This window comes from Ambystoma mexicanum, chromosome 4q (genome assembly GCF_040938575.1).
Source record: "Ambystoma mexicanum isolate Mex_15411 chromosome 4q, UKY_AmexF1_1, whole genome shotgun sequence".
Taxonomy (NCBI): domain Eukaryota; kingdom Metazoa; phylum Chordata; class Amphibia; order Caudata; family Ambystomatidae; genus Ambystoma; species Ambystoma mexicanum.
The window spans coordinates 576,477,753-576,504,005 of NC_090928.1; the positions used below are offsets into that span (position 1 = coordinate 576,477,753).

Consider the following 26,253-nt stretch of genomic DNA (forward strand, 5'->3'; position numbering starts at 1 on the left):
CTCGTTGTATGCAGACATCCTCCTCTTCGTGGAGAACCTGCGAGCTAATCTACCTTGCCTCCTAGAAGCGGCGGACGCATACAAAAGGCTCTCGGGAATAGCCATCAATAAAGAAAAGTCTGTCCTGTTTCCTCCGGCGGACTTAAAGGGGGTCCCTCAGGACAAACTTCCAGATATGGGTCTAGCGTGGGCGCTGAGCTCCTTCCAATACTTGAGGATAGAGATACACCACAATACTGCAGATTCGCACAAGCACAACACACAGGTTGCCCTAGAGAAAACACAAAAAACCACGGACTTCTGGGGGACACTCCCATTGGGTATGATGGGAAAAGCGGCCATTCTGAAGATGGCCGTACTCCCACGACTGCCATACCACTTTACAAACATCCTGCATGCCATACCCAGAGCTTTCTTCAAGAAACTGAACACAATAATACGAGGGTTCCTGTGGGGAGGAGGGAGGTGCAGGATCGCAGTGGAAACCCTACAGAGGGACTTGGTAAGAAGGGGGCATCAGACTGCCTGATTTCAAAAAATACTATTTATCAGGGCAACTGGCGAGGACGAGTCAATAGACAAAACGCTCTCCTAGCCAGCACTAAAATCATACTACCTACGAGAATTACCATGGGTTGACAAATCCCTGCTCAGGACCCTGCCAAACATGCTTAATCTTGCAATGGATCTGTGGGCGAGGGCGTGGAGACTCCAGAGGGCGAAAGATCCCTGTTCACTACAGATCCCATTAGCGGATTACTAGGCACAGACGCAAGTACACTCACAACATACAGAGCCCAACAGAGTAGCGCAAATAGGTGAACTGAGAGCGGACGAACAATGGATGGAGTTCCGAGACCTGGTGGAAGAATATGACATACACGAAGGTAAATTCCTCCTACATAACAGAATAATACTGGCAATTAAGAAGAGGTGGCCGGAATGGCCAGAACAAGAGGATACAGGAGAACTAGATGCCTGGTATGATATCGGAAGGGGGACACACAACCTCCAGGCTATACGACCAATTGCACAATCCAATAACTTGCAAGAGCTACATATAAGAGGATGCTGGGAAGAAGAACTTGGGAGACCTCTTAGCGATCAGGAATGGACCAGAGCACTGAAATATCCCAAAAAAGTATCGAGGAACGCAAGGTTCAGACAAGCACAATTATACACCACACACAGGGCATACCTCGCGCCCAAAAGGATGAACCGAATTAACCTGGCAGACACCCGCACATGCCCCCGCTGCTCCGACTAAGAAGCAGACATGATACACATGTTCTGGACCTACCCAGTGATACGGGTCTTCTGAGATTAAATCAAACATAAAGTGGCCAGTAGTGGACTTCAAATACAAGCAGAAAATCCTGAGCTGTACCTGCTGGGCCTATTCCCAAGAGGAGGCAGACACAGGACGCATCTAGCAAAAATGAAAGATCTAATATGCATACTAGCTAAACGACCAACAGCAATGGTGTGGAATACAAAGGAGGGGCCAACAATAGACTCATGGTGGGCAGACCTCAGGAAATGGGCAATGGCAGAAACGACGGTGTGGATATGAGTGGTGCAGAAAGGAGAAGGGGAAACGGGACAAAAAATAACAGCATGGAACTCCCTGATGCAGGACGTGTTTGAACACAGAGGAAAGTGAAGTGGATGACCCTAGAGGGGAAGAGGAACAGTGACGAAAAGACACTGGAGAAGTCCCCAAGAATAGGTGGACCTAAAGGGGGAAAACTTGTAAGACTGCCGCGGGCACAGAGTTAGCACACAACAACACGATTGCCGGATCATTCTGAGATGGACGATGAGAAGCGATACCCACGTAGAGTGCCAAACAGCCAGTTATGTTTTATGTTATATGTTTTGTTCGTTTTGGAATGTTATAAAATCAAGAGTTTAAAAAAAAAAATCTCCAAGTGGGCGATCCGAATATCCCTAAATCCACTGTATGTAGATCTGAAGCACACAGTGGAAACCCATCTCTTAAGTATTACATTATAAGTACCACCCAAGGAGTATTCTCCTCAGTTTCTTTTATCCCTCAAAACTAAAACCAGTGTGTGGGATGGGGCTAGGAATTTGTAAAACTTTGCATGAAAAAGAAATATTCCCAATATGTTACTCATGGCTTTCGTCTGGATCGCTGTATACTTATTTGGGAAAGCCCTGCTCAATACCCTTGATGCGCTTAGTAATATACGTGCATTTGACTATGTTACCTACCTTTTTGAATTTCTGGGGGCATGGCAAGGAATCACACTTTGTGGGCAGACTGCGGAAAGTTGTCAGCACGTTTTACTGGAAGGCCTTAAGTTGAGAGAACATTACGACTATGGTCATTTAGTAAATGAACCCGAAAGCCAATAATTGACCAATTTTGAAGAGCAATATTTTCAGTGGAATCGCTAGTTATCACTGCAACTGTGTATTTTGTTTGGAAGCTGGAATTTGTGAATATTAATTCCTTGTGATTGTAAAACCAGTTTGGTCTTAAAATGAGCAATGATGCAATACATTGTGTATTGGACACTTACCTAGAAAACATTTATGGGTATTGGACTTTGCACTAACAGATATTGGTGAATATTAGGAGGAACTGATAGTTTGGAATGTCAGTTTTAAATCGTTTTTCAACAATTTCTTTATTGGCACACTTAGTAAAACACGGCACAAATACAGTGAAATAACATTATTGGCAGGAAGTTCGGAGAAGATGGCATTTACGTTAAGGTGGTATCAGACATTGATTGGGGATACAGGGGTGAACCGTTGGATGGAATATATCTATGTCGAGGGGACCGGGCACCTTGGGAAAATAGTTCATATGGACCTTGTGGTTGCTGGTGCATCAAGTGTTGGCATTGTGAGCAGGAGATATGACTTGGGTGGAGACCATATGTTTATGGGATTGGGATGTTTTCGAATGTGCCCATTTGGTCTTCCATATCGTTCGCCCACACCAAATCCATTAGTCGGTGGTCCTTGTTGGGGGAGTGTGGACTAGTCCATTGCAGTAAGATACAGCGTTTAGCCAAGAGGAGACACAATCCTACAAAATAACACACAACAGCTAAGGAGGGGGTAGGAGATGTGGAACGGGCACAGTTGGGGCAAGGGGGTCAATAGTTTTACAGAGCATTTCAGACAATATTGCACATACATCATTCCAGTAGGGTGTAAATCGGGGGCAATCCCATATCATGTGGAAATACCTGGCGTTAGGAAACTGACAGCATGGGCATGCTCAGGTACCTTTCTTGGAGAACAGATGGAGACGACCTGGGGTGTAATGATACTGGTGAAAGACCTTTCGCTGTATCAGTCTGAATCGGGAGTTGTATGACACTTTGTTTGTGCGCACATATCGGACCAGAGGTCATCACTCACTTCTAATTGGAGGTATGCAGACCATTTAGACCGTGCGTTGTGACAGATTGAGCCTGGATCAGGCAGTATAATGATGACATATGCCTCCGGTTGTCGCCCGGAGTTACCACATATCGCAGCAAAGAATCATTTTTGGGTTCGACTGGGAAGCAGTCCCACAGTTTATTACAAGCTTTGCATAGGCCACCGTATTTCAGCCACTGCGAAGACCTGCCACATTCCAATCCAGGAATATTGGAGGTCTGGATAAAGTTACCCCCCTAGAACAACTTCCCCAATGTGTTAAAACCATGTTGCATTCATACCCCACAGGAGCCAGAATTCACCCCGTGGCAAGGAGGGAACACCGTTCCAAAAGGGAAAGTCCTAGTGTAATGGAGCTGCAATGGCCATCTCCCTCCATTCTACGCCAGGCCTGTGCCGTGATGCTAGCAGGGTCAAAGCTGAAATTGTCCGCAAACTGCGTTGGGAGTATCTGTGACCGGAGATCTCTATCCCCGGCCAAGCGTCTCTCGAGCTGTACATGATGGAGGAGTGAGTCGTCCCTGAACCAATAAACTGCAAACTGTGCCTGTGCAGCCAACCAATATAGCCCGAAATAAGGTGCAGCAAATGCTCCGCTATCAAATGGCTGTTAGCGTTTCCCATTTCAACCGCACTGTGCCGGTGTTCCATACAGATCTGCATTCTGCATTCTAATTTCTGGAATAATGTCCTCCCAGGCCACAGTGGCACATTTAGAAACAAATGCAGGCGATCAGAGTATTGTCAATTTCAGAAGTGCTATTCTGCCACCAATTGTGATGGTTAGGTGGGTCCAGATAGCAAGTTTAGCTCGCAGCTGCGTCACATATGTTGTCTAGTTGTAGTCATAGGCAGTTGCGTGCCCTGAAGATCTTGAGGTGGGTTAGTAGCGTCTGTGAGGGGGAAGAGCTCTGACCTGCTACAGTTTACTCAGTGGCCAGAAACCTCGCCAAAGCTTGTGCTGTCTTGCATAATGGGCGTCCGGTGCCCCTGTGGGTCACGAAAGTACAGTAGTGCATCTGTATAAAGTGAAATTATTTATGGGTCTTCCACCATTCTGACCCCACCGTGCCGGTGTCTTATCAGATCTGCCAGAGGTTCGATGACAATAGCAAATATCGGGGGGGACAAGGGGCACCCCTGGCGAGTGCCTCTGCCTATCGTGAACTGTGGAGAGAGCAACCCATTTGTATTGACCCTTGCCACCGCTGACACATAAAGGAGGTAGAGAGCATCTAGGAATCCATGGCCAAAGCTGCATCCCGGCCATACAGCATACATGAAATGCCAGGACACACAATAAAATGCCTTTTGGATATCCAAGGCAGAAGCCACAGCTCGGACCCCGGTGTTTATTTGTGCTAGAATGTTGAAGAGTCATCGTAGATTTATTGCAGTGGACCTGCCCGGGATAAATCCTGATTGATCCGGACTTTCTCGGGGTGATGACTGCATCTTTTTCTCCGGGGCCTTCTCAATGAGTTGGAATGAAGACTCCCTCTGGCAGGGAGGGACTCTGTTGCCTTTTGAGGTGCGCCCTGCGGGTCCGACTTCGTGGCCTTCGAAAGGAAGCTACCACCGCCTCGATGTAAGATGGAGCCTTTGGGTGTACCTGGGCCTTCACGGTCAGTACTGGTCCCTTGTCTTGCTTGGCCTTCGTAGGCTGTCCCGGATGCCTTGTCCTGCTTGGCCTTCTCCTTAGGGGGTGGGTTGGAGCCTTGGTCCCCCTGGCCTTCTCTGTCGAGGGCAGGCTGGCTTTTGACTTCTCACTTGGCCATCTCTGGGGCCACCTTGAGTTTGCCCAGATGGTCCGATTTCCTCTTGGAAGAAGATCCTGAACGTTGGCTAGTGGCCGAAGTTGCTGGAGACGTCGGACACGCCCTGGCCGCCGGGGAGCCTACCGCAACAGTGCTCCCAGTGGCAGTGGACTTGTGGTGCTTGGCCTTTCGTTGGACCCCTGCAGGAGGGGCGCCCTCAAAGGACTTGGAAGCCTGTTCAGCTTTCCCGGATCCGGGAGCGGCATGCTCCTGGGACCCACCCAGTGCAGAGGCCTTGTTCTGCAGCCGCTCATTCCAATGCTTACACTGATCCTTCAACATGCGTGTTGAGAATTCACGACAAAATGCACAATCATCCTCCTTGTGCGTCGGGTACTGGCAGAAAAGGCACTGGGAATGTTTGTTGTCCGAAAAAACAATCCGTAGGCCACAGTCGGAACAAAGCTTGAAAGGGGCCTTGAGGGGCTCTGAAGAATCCAAAAAACAGGTCCCCGTTAATCAGAAGGGTGATCGATTGACCGAATAATAGAGTAAAACTCTTCCAAAAAGCGAAAAACACTTTAAAATCTTGAGAGCTAAGCACAAGGACTCCCAACACTTGAACGTGCGGGCAGTCCTCGTGCTTACACATGATGACCGCTTCTCGCATGGTGGCTGGGAGTATTCCAGACTTAAGCGACTCTTGCCACACCTGTAAAAGGTGGAAGGCTAGTATCTCCTTGAAGCGTTTATATAGTTCTGCCGTGAAGCCGCCTGAGCCAGGGGCTTTCCCGGTGGGTAAGTGGTCAATAGTTTGAGTAATGTCGGCAAGGAAAATCGCGAGGTCTAGCAGGGTTCTAGAGTCTTGGGAAAGTTGGATGAGCGCTAGTGTTGAGAAGGAGAAACATGTCTACTTCTTCTATTGTGCGTGCTTCTTTGTTGGTGTAGAGGTCAGTATAGAAGCTTGTGAATACCTCATTGATGGCAGTAGGTGTGTGTGTGTGTGTGTGCTAAGTTACCGGAAGCGTCAGTCACAGCTGAGCTGCATCTGCTGCCGTTTTCGTGACGCGTCATGCAAGCCAGTAATTTGCCTGGTTTATCGCCCTCCCCATATCTTTTAACCGCCGCTGGAACGTCAAAGAACTTTACATCGAGCTTGGTGTGTACTCTATAGGTGGCAATGGCCTCTTTTATTTGTTAGCGTGGCTGAAGGGGGGGGGGGGTGGAAATCAGCAGTTAGGCCTCGCTACAGTTCTGAGTTTTTCCTCTGACTGCATTATATAATGTCGTTTTTTTTTAAGAACAGAAACTCAGAAGACAATGCCATTCCCCTAATGTAGACCTTAAATGTTTCCCATAGTGTACCGGGAGAAGATACAGAACCCATATTTTCCTAAAAAAATTGTACGTGTTCATCTATAGTGGATGCAAACGCAGTACCCTGTAGTGCTAGAGATTTGAGAGATGCGTGATGTAGAAAGTAACGGCAATGGCAGGTAGATGACTGGAGCGTGGTCGGAGTAGGTGCGATGTAGCATATGTTTCCAGAACCCCCCCTCAGCCCCAAAGGAGTGTCTCTGAAATGAGCCACAAGTCAATGCGGGAGGAGGAATCGTGGACCGATGAAAAGGAGTAGAATTGATCTTCTGCGTGTAGTGTCCTCCAAGCATCTACAAGTCTCAGTGACTGCATGCCCTCCTGGATAGTGGCAGCTGCACGTGTAAGAGCTCTCTGAGCGTGGGTGGACCTGGTTAAGCCTGGGTCAGGAATAGTGTTAAAGTCACCAACCCATAGTATAGGAATCCGTGGGTGCGGTCGAGTTCACCAATAACACCTTTGTAGAATTGGGGGTAATCCATGTTGGGGCAGTATACGTTCATCAGTACCAACTCCCTCCCCGCAAGAGATCCATACACCAGGACATATCTACCCAGAGGGTCCACTTTTGCATGTTTACACTGGAATGGAAGGGACTTGTGCACCAGGAACATGACACCTCTAGATTGCGAGGAGTAAGTTGTGTAAAAGTGATATGTACCCCAGTTTTTAACAAATTCTTTACAGGTTGCAGCAGGGGTGCGAGTCTCCTGCAAGAAAATAATATATATAATAGTGGTGAAAGTGCATCTTATGACGCTTAATTGGGTTGCCCAGGCCCCGTATATTCCCACTAAGGAGGGTTAAATCCCCCATCTTGGTATTGATCATGTAATAGCATTGCCCTCCGTGTTTCGTTAAGTGCCCATATTTTACTTGTCTGAGCGTATGGTGTGTACAAAGTGCTTTTGTCTTTTGTAGAACAACCCAAACTCCTCCCATCCCCACACCCGCACTGCCCACTGAAATGAGGCAATGCTGTCCCATAAAGAACACCCACAACTATAAACGCAACATCGCAGAAGGAAGCTGATGCACAAACTCAACTGCGCCATCCCTGGATTAATGTAAGGGAAACATAAGGATATGTACCAACAATCTATTGTAAAATTCATTACAAAGTACTAGCATGGTCTCTGCCCACCATATCATTGTGAAGTAGGAGGACTGTTTCAAAGCCATTTGAACTGTGCTGTAGTAGCAGTTCAGCGTGACAAAGTTGACTAGATAGCGAGATCTCCCCTTGGGTGCTAGGATTGATGAGTAGTCAACATGGACAGGTACAGTAGTTCAGTTATGTAATCGGGATCTAAGGTATCGGCAAGGTCTCGTCCAAGAACTTCATAGCCTCGCCAGTTATAGTGAAGGTTTTGTTGCTCTATTCGACTCGTAGTTTGGCGGGATAAAGCATAGCATACTTCATGTTGTTGCGTAGCTGCTTATTCACTGCAAGGAAGGATTTCCTCTCCTGCTGGACGACGGGTAGATGTGGATCCTGTTGGAACCCAGCATGAGGTCACCCCGCTCCCGGGCCGCCCGAAGGATTGCATTGCGGTCACGGTAATTAAGTATGCGAGCAATGATGGGCTGCGGGGAGGGCTCCAGGCTTGGGTTAAGGAGCAAGGGATCTGTGGGCTTGTTCAACACCAAATTGTGGCGACAATGAGGAGTTCCCTAGAAGTGGCAGTAGGGTGGATTCTATCCATTGTTCGAGGGAGGATTCAGAGTTGCTCTCTGGGACGCCAATGATGCGAATATTGTTACAGCAGGACAGTGATTCCAGATAGTCCAATCTTTCCATTTTTGAAGTACCCACCTAGACAGTGTAGCTAGATCAGCCCTCATGGTTGTCATATCTTCCACTGTGCCCACTCTCGTCCCGGCCTCAGACAGGCGTTGGTCAGTTTTGTCAATGTGTATCTCGATATAGTGGATGTTGCTGGTCATATCGTCGAGTTTACTGTGTGCCTTAGCGAAACCATGCCATCATGCTCTGGGTCTCAGTGAGTTCAATCAAGACCGACTCTGGCTCCGCATTGGCGGATATCCTGTCTGTAGTTGAGGGCTTGGGTGCAGATTTAGTATACTGGCTCATTGAGCGTTGATTTATGGAACCTCCTTTGGTCATCCTGTGCAGCAGGGCACGTTTGAAGGGTAAAGGAAGAGGGTGCACTGAGGGTAGTGGGCGTCACAGTCAATCTGGTTCCACTGTGCAATCTGTTCCAAGGCATTGTATCCCAAACCTGGTGCTGTGATAGCCATGCGGGAGCAGAACAGGGTGCGAGGTAGTTGTTTAGTATGGACAATCACAAATTGTGACAGTATGGGCGATCGCAATGCAGTCCCAGCAAGTTGTGGTGAGGTCTCACCCTGCGAAAGGGGTGTTTGGGGGGGGGGGGGGATCTGCCCCCAGCCTGCCCATGGTCTACACTGGTCGCCAAGGGACACTGTGTCTGTGGATACAATTACAGAGAGTCTATATAAACTCTGGTTGCTAATGTGCACCAGATTAAAGTTTAATTTGGGTTGGATGGTTGCAAAGTCTAGGCTGCTCCAAAGTGGTCACCGGGTCCTTTCAGGCTTGGATATTGGGTGTGCTATCAGGCAATAGGCCTAGAGAAAAGGAGTGTTTACTGCAAGATTTTACCTGCCGGAGCTGCAACTCGGCACCCAACGTCTCACCGCTGGTGAAGGGGCCCAAGGAGGTATGGGCATCCCGACAGCAGGAGGAGCGTTACAAACATGAGAGTAAATGTGCAGGTTAAGACTTGTATCGTGGGCGCCACAGGAGAGGGGTTATGATGCCGTGGCTCCCACAGCGATCCCGCCCAAGCAGCGTGACATGAAAGGCCTCACCTCTGAAGTAAATTGCAGTCACCACTCCTGCAGTGAGGCGGGCGTTCCGGATTCAGTGGGATGGTCACGCAGTGGCTCCCAGAAGGCAGCTTCGGGGGCACTGCGTCCCGACCGGGGGTCCGTTGGCAGTCTGAACTCTGGATGGATGTGTCCCAGATCTCGAAATCGCGCCCCATCAGCTGACAGGCCCCGCGGGCAGCTGGGTGGAGCAAATCCCCTCACGTCCGCCATCCCTCCCGCAGAGCCAAAATCTCGGCAGCCAGTCCTCGGAAACCAATTATCGTAGCGGGGTCGGGAGGTAGTCATCAAGCAGTCCGGCATATAAGGATTTCCTCAGTAGTTAGAAAGCATAGCTACAGTTGGAGAGGCTTATATTATCCCTCGGACGGTGCCGGGTGCGGGAGCTCTAGGAGCGAGCTGCCATCTTGGGCGCCGTGCAATAGTGCAGTTTTAAAATGTTTTAATATTTTACTTTAATTTTTTTCACCATAAGATGTGTGTAGCGATATGCTAGTATAGTTATGTCGATTTTTAATTTTTCATCTGTTTGATTCAAATTTGTATGTTTTTCAATGTATTGGGAAGGGTTATAAATAAACCACATGCATTTAAAAAAACGGTTTTAAAAATTACCAATTCAAGGTCCTTCACTTTGGTGCCAAGTCCGCCCCATGGGTGTTCACAAAATGTCTGGATGCACTTCTCCGGTAGCCGGCCATCCATGTTTACCCATATTTGGACTAGTTGGGCAGGGCCCTATCCATGAAACCTGTCCACAAACACACGGGTCACCGTATATCCTGCCTTTCCTGATTGGGCTTCTCAATAAACTAAAACCAATTCATCATGACGCCCTCTTAGTAAATGCAATTTCTGGAACCATGATTGGACACCATCTCCTCCACTGCTACCCCATCATCCCGACAGTGTGAAGACCATTTTTATCCACGGTCCTGGCGTTGGCACAGCACCAAGTACTGGGAATTATGTCCTCTTGGATTCCACTCATACAACATGGTATGCTTCGCATGCAACCCATCTAGGAGTTCTTGGTTGCCTGCTGGTAACAAATCTCCCTCCTGTAGGGACGACAAAATATTCCTGGCATGTCCATTCTATAACGCCCTGGGTTGGTTGTCGGACATCACCCATCTTTCAGAGGGAGCTCAGTTTGTCATCCCTGCTCACCAAGTAACAGTGACAAGACTTGTATGAAGCCCACACTGCAAATCATCATGCCAGAGGCCTCTAGTTTATGGAGAAGTACCTGCATATCGGTGCCCTGGAACGAAGGGTAGTCTTCTTGGCTCTGAAGTTGTTCCTTCCTCGGACAACACCATCATGTTCTATATTTAGGGGCAACCCTACTTTCATGCCCTTAGGGCCCTCCTCTTTCACATCAATGAGCTTCTGGTGCTCCTAGTGTTGAACCAATGTCAATCTTCCCAATAGTTATTTCATGGTTGTTTTGATTTACTTGTACCAGATTGCAGAATATTGAATGCCATAGATTACATTGCACATATAATTCCCACCTCGGCTGGTTATATGTAAAATATTTAAATGATATGGCATTTATAACGCGCCTATACACAAGTGTTTCAAAGCGTGACAAGGCAAGGGACGGGGAATAGAGGGAAGACAGAGACAACTATCTTACTAGGCCAGGTGATCTTGAGATCACGCAAGTGCAAGGGAGGAAAAGCGTGGGTAGGGGGGAGGGGGCAGTGCAATTACATAGGATGAACAGTAAAAAATAAATGGAATAAAAACTGTAGGTAAAAGTGCAGCCAGTTAGTGGCAAGTGAAAGGGGTAAGTGCAGACATAAAGTGTCAAGAGCTGGAGGGGACTGTTGGGATACAGAAACAGCCCCCAAGTGCAGGGCTTGCCCGGGAGACAGTGCGGTTGTGCAGCTTGCTGGGGAGGGGACCTGGGCTCAAGATCAGAGGGTAGCCAGGTGACCAATGCAGTTTCAGTAGGAGTTCAGGAGGGGAGAGGAGGCGAGAAAGCAGAAGCAAAGAGGAAGGTCTTGAGATGGTTCTCAAGTTTCAGGGAGGCTGTTCCGGGTGGCAGCCCTAGCTGAAGAAAGGGATCTTCCACCAACTCGTTGCTTGGAGAAGTGACTGACCCTGAGGGAGTTGGAGGGGGATGAGCGAAGAGCTCAAGAAGGAAGATATTTAGGAAGAGAGAGTTGGAGGTATTGAGGCCCCAGAAGGTCTTGTGGACAATGCAGAGGGTTTTGAACTTAATCCTCACAGCCACAGTGAGCCAGTGCAGATATTTCAGTCCTGGAGAGATACAATCCCTGGGCTTGAGGCCAAGGATAAGTCTTGCAGTCCTGTTCGGGATGGTTTGCGGAGGGTGGAGAGTAGAAGCAGGCCTTAGAAAGAGGCTGTTGTAGTAGTCAAGCCTAGAGAGAACCAGAGCTCTAGAGGCAGTGAGCTTCTGGGGCCAGGAGAGGAAAGCAAGAATACCTCCTGAGGTGCAGCTGGTAGTGTGACTTAGTGATATCAGAGATGTGTGGAGAGAAGGTGAGAGTGGAGTCGAAGATGACCCCAAGTTTTTTAGCCTCACGGGTGGGAGAGGGCCAAGAGGCCGGTCAGAGAGCGACCGGAAAAGGAGGGAGCAGGTGTGCCAATGAGGAGGATCTCAGTCTTATTGGCATTAAGGCAGAGAACATTGGCGACACACCATTCCTGAATTGCGGCCAGACAGTCTGGTATGAGAGAAGAAGCAGAGGTGGCTGAGGGAAGCCGAAAGAGTGCAGTGTCCGCATAACTTTGAAAATTGGAGCAGAAAGTAGTGATGTGGTGGGCAAGAGGTGCCAGGTAGTGGTTGAAGAGCCAGTGAGGGAGGTTTGACCCCTGGGGAACACCACAAATAGAGAGAGATATGTAAGAGAGGAAAAGGCCCCCAGTTCGACCTGAGAGGGTTGGTCAGTGAAAAAGGTCGTCAACCATGTCCGGACCTGATCAGTAATACCAAGGATATCGTGCAGACGATTGAGCAGGCTGGCATGGTTGACCGTGTCAAAAGCAGAGGATAGATTGAGTAGAATGAGGACTGAAGGGAGATTAGAGTCCAGATTGGAGAGCAGGTCTTCGCAGGTGTTCAGAAGAGCCAGATTGGTGGTCATGGAGGCAAACAGATTCAGTATGTAGATTAAGCTGGGAGATGGCCAGCTTTTCGAAGAGTTTGCCCAGGAGAGGATTGATGACGATTGGGGGCGATAGTTAGCCGGAGAGGAAGGATCGGCCGAGGGCTTCTTTAGAAGGGGGGGTTCACAAGATTGCTTGGGGGGGACTGGAAAGTTCCAGTGGCAGAGGAGTTATTGCAGAAATCGGCCAAGGCTGGAGCAAGGGTGTCGATATGGTCCTTGAGTGTACTGGATGATCAGGGGAGAACCTGCTGTGACGAGACGTTCCTAGATCAGACTTGTCTAGAAACATTGTCTGGGTTGAACAGGGAAAAGGAGGAGGAGAGATGGCCTCAGACAGACGAGGAGTGGTAGAGGAGGAGGAAGAGTAGGTAGAGGAAGAGAGGGTGGACAGGATGTCCTGAGTTTTAGTAGTCAAATGAGGCCAAGGCTGTGCAGAGAGCCTGGGAGTGAACAGGAGATATAGAGACTGCAGCAGGATTGTCCTGCTCCTTGCAGATTTCGAAAAGTTTGTTAGATGCTGCAGAGATGCTGGCTTGGATGTTGGCTCTCTTCTTAGAGAGGACAGAGTCTGTACTGCCTCTAGAGCAGGCGGCAGGCCAGTTTGTCAAGGGGTGCGCCTGATGCCCTCCACTTCCTCGCCGCCACCCTACACTTGCGTTTAAGGGCGATGAGGTCGAAACGTTTCAAGAGTTGCACTTGGATTTAGGCTTCAAGCGGATCCTCATGAAGGGCAAGGACATCCAGAGTGTTGGAGATGGAGATGAAGGTTAGAGAGGACTGTCTGAGTGAGAGTCAGCCAAAGGTGCAGGAGGAAGAGAGAAATTAGCGGCGAGTCAGTCTCCTGGTTTTGGTTGTTACAATAGTGGTAGGTTTAGAATAGGTTAGTTGGGACGGTGGACAGATTCAATATCAAGACCGGAGGCTCCCATTATGCTTCTTTCTTTAAAATCCATAGAGAAAGCTCAGCAGCAAGATTTATGCACCAAAGTTATAGTAACATTACGTAAATGACATGAGTGGGTGCAGAAATCCCCTAAAATAAAACCTTTAAAGATATTAAATAACTAGAGTCCACTGAGGTAAAGTCATTGGGGGTGTGAAAACTGTTTCCTAGAAGGCTTAGGTAAAGTCCATAACTGGTCACAGGACATGTGACTAAATCAGCCAATGAGGTATAGTTTGTCTCTCCAAATAGGAGCTAGCTGTGAACCACTTCCTTTCTTTACTGCCCACAGCAAGAGATAAATGGATTTTTTTATACGCATTTCATGATTGTTTTAATGCATATCATTCTTGCGCTCGAAGTGCAATATTCATTCAATCTTAGTAATTCGACAGTGCTTTGGGGCACTGTTGCCTCTCGATTAGTTTCCTCCTCTCTGCACTGCGTGATAATCACGGCCCCCCTTTTTCTTCCGACACCTGCTGATCTCTTCAGCGGGTGTCGGAAGCCTCACATTTAACAACCGGAGGTTCGCTTTTCACACGCGAAGCCTCTGGTCTGCTGCTTCACGCTTACTCATGATTTTTTTTCCCCCTAAACCTTTGTTCATGCCCCTCCTGCCACACCATCTCACCTTTTGTGGGGAGAAAGGAGGCCGCGCAACGCAGTAATAGTTAGTTAGAGCCCTCGCTGGTGCCCGCAACACGTCAGCAGAGGAAACCTTGCCCACGCTTGGTCCTTTACTCTTCTCTGGCGCTCGCTGACACATTTCCTTTTGCTTTTCAAAGGATTATAACATTCAGCGAGCGCTGGAAACACTTCTGTCAGAGGATTTGCTGATTTCTTTATAGATAGCTGCTAATTCATTAAAAAAAAAGTGGAATACCCAGAGAAGGCTCAAATTATTACCCACTGACAGATGGACATAAAAAAAAAGAAAAGAGGGGATATTATCTCTAACAAAACTACATTCATAGCGGCTCAATACTTTTCCCCAAGCTGATCAGGAATGGTAAGAAGAGGAAGTATGAGGAAGATGATCTGGCCTTGGCAGACAGTTTTCAGAGTGCTGGGCTCCTCAGTGGAGACTACTATCAAAAAAGCAGTGTCCGACATGCTGCTACCTGCTGCATGCTTGACCAGGAAGGAGACCTCTTCCGATCCTAGGCCTCCTAGACCCTCTCATCCGGAGAAAGACAATGCGGGTGCCAGAACCTCGAGCCTGGAGGAGTATAATCGGGGATCAGATGACGAATATGAGATCAAGGGAGGAGGATCACAATGATAAGTCTCCCCAATCCTCAGAAGAGGAGGATGAACAGAACATTGGGTCAAGACCCAGCACACCTGGTAACGTGGCAGCCCCCATTCCCAAACGGCAAACTGGTGAGCATTCTACTCTTGATGGAATGTTTGTTCCTGAAGACCTGATCCACCCCAGGTCATCTGAATGGGCTCTGTCATCCAGGGCTATGGAATACATTAAAGCAAGGGTCTGTCGGCCCATGGAGATGGTCTGGGCCAAACTCAAAGCTGAATATCACTGCCCTGAGATCGATGGAAAGGTAGCTCTAACTCCCGAACTGGATACTAAGATGATAGCATTTCCCGGGGCAGAATAGCAAGGACCCAAAGAAGGGCATTGACAGAGGCTGGCGGTCTTGCCAGGGAAAAGTCCTAGATATCACAGGTCCCTCAGCAAAAATAATGGACCTGACGGAGAAGGCCTTAGACATAGGGAAACCGATCGACCTATCCAGTCTCTCAGGATGGTCTCAGAGTGCTCTGTTTGCTCGGCAACGCCAACTGCGCCATTTCAACAGAGCGCAGAAAAGGTATCCTCATGAAAATTGACCCAAAACTCAGGGAACTCGCCAACAAGGGATCATGCACAGCTGCACAGGGACTGCTGTTCGGCGACCCCTTCATGAAGGAAATATCCAAATTTGTTGGCACCTTTACCGCCTTGGATAAGGCGCAAGCATCAATTAAGAGTTTTTTCAGGCCAGACCTGGCAGGGGTCGCTCCTCTGGCCGTTACTCCTTCGACAGAAGGCCCCAGCAATCGATTCCCACTGGCAAGATAGGACAGACACCTTTGTCCTCTTCAGAGGAAGAGGAAGGGGCCGCGGCTAGAGAAGGACGGCAAGATGCCCAGCTCAACAAGCTTCAGGTCAGTGTAAGCATGGCAGTGTAAGCATGGCAGCGCCAGCGTCGCAAAAGCCCATAGGAGGGAGGATAGCTCTCTTCGCGCAAGCGTGGGACTCCTTATTTATCTATTTTATTTAAATTTTTACACTGTGCCACATGCCCGTGGGCTGCAGGGCGCACACAAAACCAAACAAGACAGATGCCTGGATCAGGGACACTGCAAGGGGGTTTTGCTTAGAATTCTTTGCCCAACCTTTTAATTCGTGTAGTCCAGCAGAAATAGTAAGGTTGCACGCAGATGCCGTAGCGCTAGATAGCGAAGTGCACAGTCTACACCTAAAATGCGCCATATGGCCATGCTCCGACCAGGGAGGATTCATCAGCCCGAAATTTCTTGTGCGCAGGAAGCAAAAGGCTCGCCCAGTAATAAACCTCAGAGCTCTAAACGACTTCATTGTCTACCGCCGTTTCAAAATGGAGGCAATTCACATGCTCTGAGACTTTCTAAGACCAGGCGAATGGCTCATTCGCCTAGACCTAAGGGACGCACATCTGGCGGTGCCCATTCACCCAGCACATGTGAGTTACCTGAGGTTTACATGGAGGAATCAGGACTGGGAGTGCACAAGCTTGCCTTTCGGGCTCTCCTCAGCACCTTGGGCATTTACCAAACTCTTAAGGCCGGTCGTAGCACAGCTCAGGGAGAAGGGAGTCAGGCTGATCATATACCTGGACAACATCATTCTCATGCCTCCAGAGGACCTGGCAAAGCATCAGGCCGGGCTCGCCATAGACCTATTTCACAACATGGGTTCCTCATCAATTGGAAGAAATCAATTATCTAGCCATCCAGGAGCCTGGAATTTCTGAGTTTCATAGTAGACACTCAGAGCTTCGTCCACCGACTCTCAGGATTCACTCCACTCGCAGAGAGATCCGCAGGCTCCTGCAGAGAAACGTCCTCTTCCCTCTGGGAGTTGGCGAGAGTAATAGGTCTCCTGCCGTCTTCCATTCAGGCAATATTTCCCGGCCTGCTTCACTACTGCTAGTTAGAGACTGAAAGGCCAGCATCTGAGGCACAACCTTTTACTCCCAGCGCTTAGCACTCTCACCGCAAGCAAGGACTGAGTTCAACTGGTGGCTCACATATGGAGTCCTGGAATGGCAGAGCGACCTTCGGCTCGGCTCCAGAAATGGTGAGTCGGACGCAATCCGTTCAGATTGGGAAGCAAGATGCGGCGCCATGGCCACAGGAGCTAGAGATGCACATAAACTGCCTGGAGCCTCTGGCAGGCTCATTCACAGTGCGATCTTTTGCCAGAGGCAGAGTGAGTTGCTGTATCTTACTCAAGATGGACAACATCTCTGCCGTAAGATACATCAGTCTGGGTGGCACCAGATTGAAGCCTCTAGCAGACTTAACAGGATTTTTGGCATTTCTGAAAAGAACATCAGATATCCGTGACAGGGGAATACCTCCCAGGGCTAAGGAACGAGGTGGAGGAATGGTACTCTCGCCACTCCGTCGACTACAGCGTCTGGAGACTGGCCAGGGAGATCTTCATGTGCCTCCAGCAAATATGGGTCCCCTTCTACAGGGATCTATTTGCTTCTGGCCTCAGCAACCAGCTTCTGTAATTCTCCAGCTGGAGGCAGGATCTAGCACCCGCGGTGACAGACTCCTTTCTACAGCGGTGGACCGTGGGAATTGCTTACGCCTTTCAACATGATAGCGGGAATTGCTTATGCCTTCCCCCCCATTCACCATGATAGTGAGGACCCTGGCGAAGGTCCGTTTGGAAAAAACGGAGCTCATCCTCATAGCCCCGGTCTGGACCTCTCCGACTTGGTATCCAGTTCTTCTGGAATTTTCATCAGATTCTCCAATCCTACTACCCCAATCTCCGGATCAGCTGTCGGGTCCGACGGGTCAGCACCGCCCCCTTCTCCGGAACAGGTTGTTGACCTTAGCAGCCTGGAGGATTTAAGGGCAAGATGGAGAGTGCCGGGCATTTCAAGCAAGGCAGTCAGTCTTATTGAGGAGAGCTGGGCCCCCTGCAACCTCTAAGAGGTACTCTAACTGTTGGAGCGCCTGGACAAGCTGGTGCTTTGAACGAAAGCTCATCCAGTTTCAGCACCTGTAGAAAAGATTTTGAACTTCCTAGCCTCATTAGTAGAGTGCGATCTAGCTTACAGGACAGTGAACTCCTCCCGTTGTGCTATCTCAGCCGGGCACGATCTGATCGAGGGCTGCCCAGCAGGGGAACATCACCTCATATGCAGGCTAATTAAAGGTATTCGCCGAACAGTACCGCCTCCGGCTAGCTACAACAAGCTTTGGGACGTAAACACAGTACTTAACCTTTTTCTTTCCTGGCCTAGGAACGAGGAACTATCTTGTACAGCCCTCTCCGGCAAGCGCACTACTTTACTTTGCCTAGTCTCCTGTAGAAGGACGTCAGAGCTCTGGAGCTAGCAGGCAGGACGTTCTCTCCAGACGGGATAGTCTTCCACATATCCAGAAGAACTAAGTTTCACTCGAGTGATATCATATCCAGCCTTTAGCGAGCAGCCCAAAATGTCTAGTAAGGTGCCTAAAGGTCTACGAAGAAGTGACTGTGCCTCTCAGGACCAACAGCACAGGGCAGCTCTTCATAGCACTCCGCAAGCTGCATAAAGCGGTTTCCGCCCATACCCTAGCTCGCTGGGGACGCTGGACTCTCGCGCAAGCGGGAAATGATAACAATCACTTTGGCACGCACTCAATAAGAGGTGCCATGGCCTCCAAAATCTTCCAAGTAGGAGTCTGATTAGAGGGCATTATGAGAATGGCCGACTGGGCAGGTGAGTCAATTTTCAAACAATTCTACCTAAAACCAGTAGAACAACCCGCTACTACAGTGGTAAGTAAGCTTTAAACTGGCATAATGGGAGCCTCGGGTCTTGACATAGAATAAAGATTTTCCAGAATAACTTTAAAGAAAGTCTTGATTCTATTAAAGATACGGAGCAAGCATTATCACACCCGATTTTAAAGAAATTAAACCGTACAATAACGGGAGGGTGCACAGTTATTCAATCTGTTAATTTGAAGCTTACAATTATTGCTCCATTGTATACAAAGTATAGTTGTATATTAACTTGACCAATTTATTTCCCTCCCACACATCTAATAGGGTTATTACACACACCAGGTAACCCTGTTTCTTCTCTCGTTTCCGTAGGGATCTCATACAAGCCCTCTTGACCTGAACTGTTCAGCAGGATGTGCGCAGCTGCAAAACTCTGTAGCACACACATCTAATTTTTGTCTACTATGGTTCGAAGCGTTGAAAGACGAAGTGGTTCACGGCTAGCTCCTATTTGAAGAGACTAACTGTACCTCATTGGCTGCTTTAGTCACATGTTCTGTGACCAATTATGGACTTCACCAAATCCTTCTGGGAAAGTTTTTTTCCCCAATGACTTTACCTCCCTGGACTCTGGTTGTTTAATCTGTTTAAAGGTTTTATTTCAGAGATTCTGCATCCACTCATGTAATTTACGTAATGTTACTATAACTTTGGTGCATAAATCTTGCTGCTGAGCTTTCTTTATGGATTTTGAATAAAGAAAGAGAACCACTATGCGCTCCTCTGTGTCTTTAATAGAATCAAGACTTTCTTAAAAGTTATTCTAGAAAATCTTTATTCTGTTACTCACACGAACAAGCACCTTGTCTAGTTTTGTTATGTAGGGAAACCAGTTAGTATAGGGAAAGATAGGTGTTTGTTCCTTTTGGTTTAATTAAACTTTCAGTGAGATGGAATGAGTCGGCGTCCTTCAGTCCCGCCACACTAGACACAAGGACCGTTGCTAATATTTCAGGGAATCCGTCCAGTGGCTTTGGTTGTATGAGTGCCAAATAGTTTTTGGGAAATCCATGCAGTAAAAGTATGTACTCCTAAGTCCCGTCCCCTTTTCTCCATACTTTTGGGACATTCCTCCCTCCTGTGGGATGGGACCGGAGCACTTTGTAAAAAGCATCACATTTTTCAAAAATGTGTCCTTCCTCTCTTTTTACGTGGGGTACCGCACGCGGCCGTGACCCCGCCCTCCTTAGCTCTGCCCAGTGCATCGCCCATCAGTCCTTTTCTCTGCTCGATCGGGACTGGACGCACTTGCATCTTCGGAAGATTTATTTTCCTTCCAGTGTCGTCCTCTCTTGCTCTGGCTTAGTGGTCGTGTAATAGTCGGTCTATGCCGTTTCAGTTCCCCATCATCTTTGTTTAGAGTGCTTGGGTCCGGACCACCGGTGGGACTCTTGTTTTTACTGCGACTCGGTCTGGGCGCTTCAACGTGGTTTGGAGCAGTGGGAGGAAGTGTTTCAGAGTGCTCGCCTATTGAATTTTCTGACGTTCATCGAAGAAAAGAAGAAACGCCCGGTGAGTTCTTTACTTTTTAGAGCACCCCGGCCGGGGGACTCCTTCGCGATCTGGTAGGAGCTGCAAAAGCTCTATTACCTGGACTTGCCCTGAGGTGCCTTCCAGGCCTAAAAAGTGTACCGGAGTTTTCTCCGAGGGCCTCCGTAAGGGGCCTAGTGACACCGGATTACTATCTGAGGCCCCTCCTATGGGGGCTGTTTGTGAGCCCAGTTGTAGTGTGACGGCGGGTACCGGAGCTAGCTTCGAGGTCTCCTTGGCTGGAGCTTCCCATAAAAACACTGTGGTACGCCGTGAGGCCTCAGTCGAGGCTGTTAGTACCAAACAAAAGTTCGAGACCCATTGTGTAGGGGCTTTACATACCAGACTGGGATCCGAGTCCCCTCGTTGTGAGGCTAGGGTGACCAACCGTTCTGAGAGGCCTGTTAAGGTCTCGTCATTGAGGTGTGTTCCTCATCGCTCCCGTTCAAGCGGTGGCGCCACGCCCGTTGAGGGGGCATGGAGTGAGGTCTTGGACCGCAATTCCCCCGTTACCGGCGGTGCCGAGGTCCTTCCGTTGAAGGCTTGTCGGCTGACGGCATGTCTCAAAAACATTCTAGGCCACGCAGTACCGGCTCGGCTGAGGTTCCTTGTGTTAAGGCTAAAATGAAGACCCCTGACCCACCTGTGGAGGCCCCTATCTCACTTCCACACGTGTCGCAGTTCTCTTCAGGTGCTGACAAAATGGTGGCCGCTCCCACCAAGACTACAGCAGCTATTTTGGATACCTCCCTAACTACGCCATCGGCTGTAGGTGTGGGGAGTGGGTTTTCAGGTGAACATTGTTTTCCTTGTGCACATCCTTTTCGTCCAGTTTATGACTGGAACGCTTAGATGCCCTTACCGCACAATGTCTCGCTCCCTGCGGCATCAGCGCCCTTGATTAATGTGGACACCATTGGGGAAGGAAGGGCCCTCTTGGCCTGACACGTGGGAGAGCCCTTGCATTCCTGGAGTTACTCCGCTCATGAGCGGCCTCCTCCAGTCGCACCTAAATCGGCGGCGGAGGATGTCTTTTTCAGCAAGTTTCAAAGACTTATGCACACCGACCCCATGAAGGAGTTTTTCGAGGCTTGTTTAGGGAGATATGGCCCGCTGCGCCGCCGGTCCCTGCCGTGGCACCAGTGATTCCGCCGGCACTGCCTTTACTGGCTGTGCCTCCACTGGCTCTTCCTCCCTTGCCTCCATTGTCCCCAGTGGACAAATCTCTGGTGGTACCAGATGCGACGCAGCCCGACCCGGAGGTGTCGGACGCTCTGGGGGATCAGGACAGCGATGACCAGCCCCCTCTGTCAGAGCCTTTCACGACTGTGTGCTGGACATGTATGTTGGATGTTCCAGTACCTGAGGCACGCGCTCCGCAGGAAGGGGTGCTTTCGGGGGCATTCACCTTGTCTCCTTCGGAGCGTACTGGCCTGTTCTTGCAGAAGGACGTTTTGGCCGAGGTCCGTAAAGTTTGGGGAAAAACCGCACTCTGGACTGTTTGTAAACAAGAAGATTGATGCGCGTTATAGGCTCCATTCTTTGGAAGAGGTGGCTTTAGCGCCGGGTCCGCCCATCTCTTCCATGGTAGTGGCTGCGCCCACTTTTCAATCCAGACCTGCTGCATCGTCTTCAACAGCTACACAGGTTCTGGCCAAAGAGGACAAGCTTCTTGACTCCTTGGGAAGGAGGATTTGCGCTAATTCAAGCCTGCAGTTGCGTCAAGCGAACGCGGAACTGGTATTAGCAGGGGCGAATATGAAAATGTGGAAAGGTCTGTCAGAGTTTGAGGAATTTATTCCTGCTGATAAGCTGGAGGATTTTAAAGCGGGTTTCTCAGATGCCAGGGTCCTGGCGCAGGATATGCTGAAGGCCGCGGCGCATCATTTCGACACCTCGGCCCGGGGCCTTATGCTTGGCGTGGACACCTCTCGTCGACTTGGCTGCACGCCACAAAGTTCTCTAAAGAGGTGCAGGATAAAGTTCTGGACCTGCCCTTTGATGGCAAGGAGCTTTTTCATTCCACAACAGACATGGAACTGACCAAAACTAAGGACAAGTCCTTGTCTGTCCTCGTGAAGAAGCTGCCTTTTAGGGCACAGAGAATATCCTCGCAGCCTCTGCAGTCCTCTAGTTTCAGGGGTTGATAACCCATCAGGAAATTCACACCGATGGCAGCAACAGAGGCGGTTTTTCTCCCTTTCCTTGGCCTCCTCTTCAGGGTCTGGTGATGCCGCCACCGAAAAACCAGCTAAATTAAGTTTCTCTGTGCTCGCACAAGTTCCCGGTAGGAGGCTGCATTGCGTCTCATTGGGATGCGTGGCAGACCATCACCAAGGACCGGTTTGTCTCGTCAGTCGCTCGGGCGGGCTTCTGCTTTCCCCTTCCCACTACACCACCCGTCAATCCTCCCTTCCAGCAGTCGGGGTCTCCCTCCCTCAGAGCCAAGATTCAGAAGTTACTGGATCGCAGGTCGGTGGAACCCGTTGCCCTAGCGCAGGGGTCTGCAACCTGTGGCTCTCCAGATGTTTCGGACTACAACTCCCATGATCTCCTGACATTGACTATGCTGTACAGGCCGGATGGGAATGGTAGTCCAAACACATCTGGGAGCCAAAGGTTGCAGACCCCTGCGGGAACGAGAGGCGGGATTCTTATTCCCAGCTGTTTAGTGCCCAAACCCAACCTGGCTGGCCTGCGCACCATCATAGACCTTTCCCAGTTCAATCTCCAGCTACTTCAAGAGAAATTCAACACACCCTGTCAAAGTCCTCTTTACAGAAGGGTGATTGGCTCAGCGTAGTGGACCTCCCAGGATGCGTTTGTGCATATCCTGATCTGGAACCCACATCGGAGATACCTACGGTTTTCCGTGTGGGAGGAGCACTTCCAGTTCCGAGTGCTCCCTTTTGACCTCAGCTCGGCACTGTGTGTCTTTACGAAGATGATGCCGGTTATCGCAGCTCATCTTCGGCTTCAGGGTATCCACGTGTATCCGTATTTGGACGAATGGCTGCTGCGCAGTCCTTGTCCTCTGGAAGCCTCGAGCAACCTTCAGTCTCTCCTCCAGCTCTTGTTCCACCTTGGGCTGTCGGTGAACTATCGGAAATCCTCCATGACGGTCTCTCAGGACCTGAATTTCTTGGGTTTTCGTTGGAACACGATCAACTGCAGAGTATACCTGACTGGGGACAGAATGGCGGATCTGGTGGCCACGTGTCGGGTCTTTGCACAGTCAGAGAGCATGTCGGCCTGGTGGTTCCAGAGGCTTCTGGGCTTTATGGCCTCATGTGTATTGGCTCTTCCTCTTGCTCGGCTCAAGACGAGGCGGACACAGATGGCTCTTCAGAGTTCTTGGCGTCAAGCTGTGGATCCGGTCTCCAAAATGATATTGATTCCAGCTTTCATGAGAGCGGACCTTTTGTGGTGGTCATCTCTCAGCAATCTATCGGTGGGTGCGTCTTTTCAGGACCCCGCTCTGCTGGTGACAATCACGACCGACTCTTCCCTTCTGGGGTGGGGGGCGCCGTTGGACCTTCAAGTTTCTGATCTCTGGTCGCCCCAAGACAAGCTCCTCCATATAAATCTGGAGCTCCTGGCGCTCAAGTAGTTCAGGCCGGTCATTATCAACCAAGTGGTCCGTGTCCGCACGGACAATGTGGTGTCCATGTTTTACATCAACAAGCAGGGGGAGTGGGGGGGGCACCAAGTCCCCTCCTCTTGTGGATCTTGCCATTCAGATTTGGGAATGGGCAGTTCAGCATGGCATCTGGCGGGTGGCTGTGCACATCCCGGGCCAGCTGAATGTTACTGCAGATGCCCTCAGCCGACGAACGATGGTCAGCTACAAGTGGTAATTGAAAGTGGAGGTCCTCATACAAATATTCCAGTGTTGGGGCACTCCAGAATGGGACCTCTTCGCAAAATCGGCCAACAGGAAACTTCCTCTGTATGCCTCCAGAAACGGGCTGGGAGCCTCTTCTCTGAGAGATGCTCTCGAGATTCCTTGGCACAATATGAGGGCCTATGCTTTTCCGCCTCTGATTCATCGGACAATTTGCAAACTGAGGAACACGGTGAACTGTTCTCTTCTGCTCATAGCTCGGTGGTGGCTGGCCAGGTTCTGGTTTTCAGAGCTTCAACATCTGTCGGTGTGCGCACCGATCAGGCTTCTGTTGGTTCCCGACCTGCTTCACCAGAGAGATCGGCAGCTCTGGCACCCCTCCCCACAATGGTTCTGCTTGGCGGCATGGTGCCTGTGTTCAGATCTTTAGAGCATCTCAACCTGTCTGCTGATAACATGCGCAGTAGTCGGGCAGCCAGGAAGCCCTCGACGAGGTCTCAATACAAGAGCAAATGGCTTTGGTTCTGCCACTGGTGCTTAGCCAAACAACTGGACCCCAGGGTGTGACAGTGGTGTCCTTCGTCTCTCATCTAGCAGAGTCAGGCATCCATGTCCTCTCATGCAGGACTTATCTTTCGTCTGTTGCCGCCTACTTATCTACGGACCAGTGCTCTTTTTCACTATCAAATCCAATGATTAAAAGGTACTTTGCTGGTCTAATGCATCTTTACCCTCCTTTTCGCAAATCGCACCCGACGTGGGACCTGAACGTGGTCCTTACGGCCTTGTGCTATAAGCCTTTTGAGCCAATGGCTGTGGTAGATCTTAAGCACCTTTCATGGAAAGTGTCCTTCTTGGTTGCCGTGACTTCGGCAAGACGTGTGAGTGAGCTCCAGGCTTTGTCGGTGGAGCATCCCTTCTTGGTTTTCCACAAGGATAAGGTTGTCCTGAGGACGAATCCTTCTTTCCTGCCAAAAGTGGTTTCTGATTTTAATCTAAATCAGTCTATTTCCTTGCCAGTCTTCTTCCCAAACCCGGCTTCGGAAGCCGAGAGGGTTTTGCATTGCCTGTATGTTAGAAGAGCTCTTAAGTTCTATCTGGACAGAACATCTGAATTTGGGAGTGACCTTTGGTAATCCGCAGGGTAAATAGGCCTCCAAAGCGACTATCTCCAGATGGATTGCTGCCTGTATTATGGAGTCTTACACTGTTCAGGGGCTCCAACCTCCTAAAGGGATTCATGTGCACCTGGTACGGGGCAAGGCAGCTGCTGTTGCCTTTCAAAAGTATGTCCCCTGGGAGACCATCGCGAAAGCGGCTACCTGGGCCTCCCCATCGGCTTTTTGTAAACACTACTGTTTGGATCTGAACTCCAGATCTGATGCTCAGTTTGGCCAGGCAGTGCTAAAAAAAAACTTTTTCAGTAGGGGGATTCCATCCACCCATAGTTTCTGTGAGGAGTGCTTGGGAATCTCCCATGAGTATGGAGGAAAGGGGACGGGACGTAGGTATATAATAAGGTTTCTCACCGTAGTGACCACCTTACTCCTAGTCCATAGTCCCCTTTCCTCCATACGCCTGCCCGCCATCCTCTCTGAGGTTCCTCTATTATTGCTTAAAGGTCTCTGACCTGGCGATCTAAAAGTACTGATGGGCGATGCACTGGGCAGAGCGAAGGAGGGCAGGGTTACGGCCGCGTGCGGTACCCTGTGTAAAAAGAGAGGAAGGACAGAGTTTTGAAAAATGTGTTGCTTTTTACAAAGTGCTCCCGTCCCGTCCCACAGGATGGAGGAATGTCCCGTAAGTATGGAGGAAAGAGGACTATGGACTAGGAGTAAGGTGGTCACTATGGTGAGTAACCTTATTTTCCATCACTCGCTCGTCCCCTCTACTGCTTTACCGCCACAAACCCCCACTCCCTTCTCCAAAGTTTCCAAAAATGTTCTCAAAGAATTTCGTGGGCGGGTTGATATTTTTTGTTGAATTTTGTGACTATGCAGTGTGCGTCTGCAGTTCAAAGCCTTCCAAAATATCTTCTTTCTTTGCGGGCTGTATAATGCATATTGAACTTCTTGTGCATGAAAGTTGACCACATTTCTCATCCAACTGTTTAGATCCCAATACTCATGCCAATGTGGTGAAATTACATTAGTTTTTTCATGTAAAAAAAACCAAGCTAATAGTGTTTTGTTGTGCTTTCCGTTTACCCGTGGAAAGTGCACTTTGTGGGTTGGGGGGTGCTCATCTCGATTGTCTGCTTAACTGCTGCACACTTTAAAAAGTTCAAATCGAATCAG

General features: G+C 49.4%; 1 protein-coding gene across 5 annotated transcripts in view; it reads left to right on the forward strand.

Moving 5' to 3' along the window:
- Window positions 1–26,253, forward strand: part of LOC138467840 (protein-L-isoaspartate(D-aspartate) O-methyltransferase) — a 735,278-nt gene that overhangs the window by 219,997 nt on the left and 489,028 nt on the right. The window lies entirely within an intron of this gene.